At 41.5% G+C, this 3,256-nt stretch overlaps 1 long non-coding RNA gene across 1 annotated transcript; it reads left to right on the forward strand.

Moving 5' to 3' along the window:
• Positions 1-614: 614 nt before the first annotated feature.
• On the forward strand, positions 615-2,498 carry LOC147755249 (uncharacterized). The gene is made up of 2 exons (XR_015328803.1): positions 615-822; positions 1,895-2,498. It is a non-coding gene; the product is annotated as an uncharacterized LOC147755249 (long non-coding RNA).
• The last annotated feature ends 758 nt before the right edge of the window (positions 2,499-3,256 follow it).

The following is a 3,256-nucleotide window of genomic DNA, read 5'->3' on the forward strand; positions in this document are numbered from 1 at the left end:
ATGTTGAATGAACGATATCTAATAATATTAATATGTGTTTTTAACACGAAGACAGGAACTTGGCAAAGTGATAATAATAAAAGCAGTAACAATGATACACTGATACTTTTGACTGAAACATTTTGTGATCGATACAATCACACAGTAAGCCAGTCTAAAACCTCATCAAACCGAAGTATAATACTTCAAATGGCACTAAGCGATGCTTATAGACTGATCGGCAAGTACATTTCGATGAGCCGCTCTTTCCATTAGGGCAACGTAAACAACACCGAGCGGATACAATTAAAAGACGGATGCTTAACAAGCTACTGACGCTGACTTCTTTCCAAAACTGACGATTGTCAGTTACACGTAACAGAAAGCTTTGGCACCACAACTATGGGGTTGCCCGCGTCACCAGAGTTAAAAAAAAAAATAGTTCACGCAGGCGTTTTCTGAAAGCAGACAGCATATAAATGTGGTGTGCATACGCACCCTGTTTATTTTGTTCACGCGTGACCATACGCACAACTCTAGCGTAGCATGGCTTAACTAAAAGGGCCGTTTGATTACTGCCTCCTATCTGCAGTGACTGTGCACTGGGTGGGCACATGTAGATGTGCAGCCGTACGTGTTTATATGGCAAACGTAACCGCATGTAATTGCAGCAGTAGACATACTAGTTACGTTACAGGGACGCCCGCACAGGCGCGTGCATATTTGACTGTGTCTCTTCTGACAGATAGCGTTATGCTTTTGCATGCGTTTCACTATGCATATGCTGAGAACAACGTGCAATCACTGTTTTTGGCCCTACACGACGTTGCTGCACGCGCGCAAGTAAACAATATCACTGTTACTATTCATAGGTACTATTGAACGTGTGCGCCAGTAGACAGGTTTATAACCGAATTGGCAGCTTTATGTTGAACTTACTTATGTTTATTTCATTGCTTAGCGGAGCTGTCATACTGATGATGAGGGTGCGCCTTCAATTGCATGACTATTTATAGATATACGCGTTTACATGTTTACCTACATCTGTACGTGCGTCGGCTAAAAAGACATCGGTACCACTCTATGCACGCATAAATGGTATAGCAAGATGAGAGATAACTTCGCTATCATGATAGTTGACGTTGGTCTAAGCAACAACAAATTAGGCGTTGTATAGGGTCATTTTGTACTAGTTCTGAATGTACAATTGTAATTCGTCGTAGCAAAGCACCGATCGAATATTACATGGTACCCAGAAGCCCATCATCCAACTATCAAACCCAAGGTTATCCCACCGCCCATAGTAAACACCTCATAATGAACTGCATTTTTATATTCAATCAAAAATTTTGTGTTTGACACTAAATGTTTGACAACGTTTTTAGAAAGCAGGCTGATTAATAAAAGAATAGGTCGTTTTCCCTATTTTACTTGTAGTTCGCAATGCACTATTCTGTATGATGCCAACGCATTTTGATCCGAGAGAGCAGATAAACAAGGAATTAGTAAGTGCCTTTTTTATACGTAAAATTCCACGTCCGGTACTGATCTTAAACACTGTTGGGACCGGTTGCCGATTGCCGCTTCCAAATGAGCTATGGTTACGTCAGGTTTTAAATTTAGACTGCCTCACGTATCCCTGGATTGTTTATCCACTAGGACAACACGTTACCTCTGCACCAGTGCGGGCATAGAAAACAAAACGTAAACAACTAAATAGAACCTTATTAGATGGGCGCATTAACAGAAAAGCTTTTGAAATTGATAAATAATCATGGTAGTTTTTCTAGTTGTAGTAAAACGTACATTATCATAACACATTTTTAGATGACTCGATAAGAGTAGCGCTGATTTAGGTACGCAGAAATGACCGCGAGTCATTACATCGTCACCTTTCCGACCCCCCGTTCTACAGAAGGAACATTACTACCATCTCAAGCGGCGAGAGCAACACGCAGACAGGGAGTAGCACGCTAGCTGAGAGAGTAACAATAAAACAATAGCATAAGAAGATATACACGGTGAAGTAATATAGGCGACAGCAGCAGCAACAGCATATCAGAGGCTCCGGAACAACGTAATGAATAAGAATCACCCCTGCTCCCACCACCATCGTCACCACGATGAAAAGCAGCAGCGTCAAGTGTAAGAGTGCCTCGTGGTTTCCCGTGTTGCTAGCTTCCGCCCATACGTTGTTGAATAGCTTACTGCCCCTCCGCCCCCATCGCGGACGAATGCGGGCAAGCGGATAGGATGAGGTGATGTGAACCTTTTGAGAAGAACCCCCTGGCACGCTCCGCATGCGTTAGTTAGTCGGTCAGACAAGTGGAACTTACCAACAGGTGCCGGGGCGCCAACCCTCGATTAGGGGCCCGCTGTCATGGGAAAGCGTTGTCGCGTTTTTCAACAGCCTCCAAACTCAAGCCACGAATCCTTTTGGTTTTACGCAGTGCTTGCATATCTATTAAACAGCATTTCGTTCTGAAATATATTTGTGATTTTCCGTAGCTAACTTGTTATCTACTAGTATTTTCTTTGTTTTTGTGTGTCTTAACCATTATAGAAATGCTTACTATTATGTAGGATGCGTTTTTCTCCATAGTTCCCGACATAGCTTTAACTCGGTGCTTCATAGTGAACTGATTTTTGACAAAGCTACTCAACGAAACAAACTGAAATTGGCCGGGTGTCACTATTCCTACTCACTTTCGATCTATCTTTCGTGTGTGCTTTCGTAGCTGCAGACCATGTTAAGCAAAATCAACTGTTTTTCTGCTAGCCTGACTTAACTTCTTCGCATTAAAAAACCAGTAACCAATAGTAATAAAGAATCTCTATGGATTATTTGAAGCATTACATATTATTGGTAACACTCGAGTGATTTGCTCAATGTTTACCACAATAAAAGGGTTAAAAAAAAAGAGAAATTTGCTAAATTCAGTGATGCATTTTTAGTTCACAACAATGGAACGTGGCACAATCTTGACGGCTCTTTCATGATGAGTCAACTCACTCATCATATTTACAACGGGCTGAGTAAATCAAGCGACCCATGTACCATTAGTCTTAATACCAACTTGTTTTCAAAGTGTAAGTTGTACAACGAGCATTTTTAATGCGGATATCAGAAACACTTTATGGGATTCAAAAGGAGCCACTAAGTGCTCAGCTGGGTGTTTTCCATTGACGAGCTTCACACAGGTCGATTTTTAAAGCTCGCAATAGCAAAAGACTTATTATACGAGATAACGGAAGCGATGAAAAATCGCATTCAAGC

This window comes from Varroa destructor, unplaced genomic scaffold (assembly GCF_002443255.2).
Source record: "Varroa destructor unplaced genomic scaffold, Vdes_3.0 BEIS01000005.1, whole genome shotgun sequence".
Taxonomy (NCBI): domain Eukaryota; kingdom Metazoa; phylum Arthropoda; class Arachnida; order Mesostigmata; family Varroidae; genus Varroa; species Varroa destructor.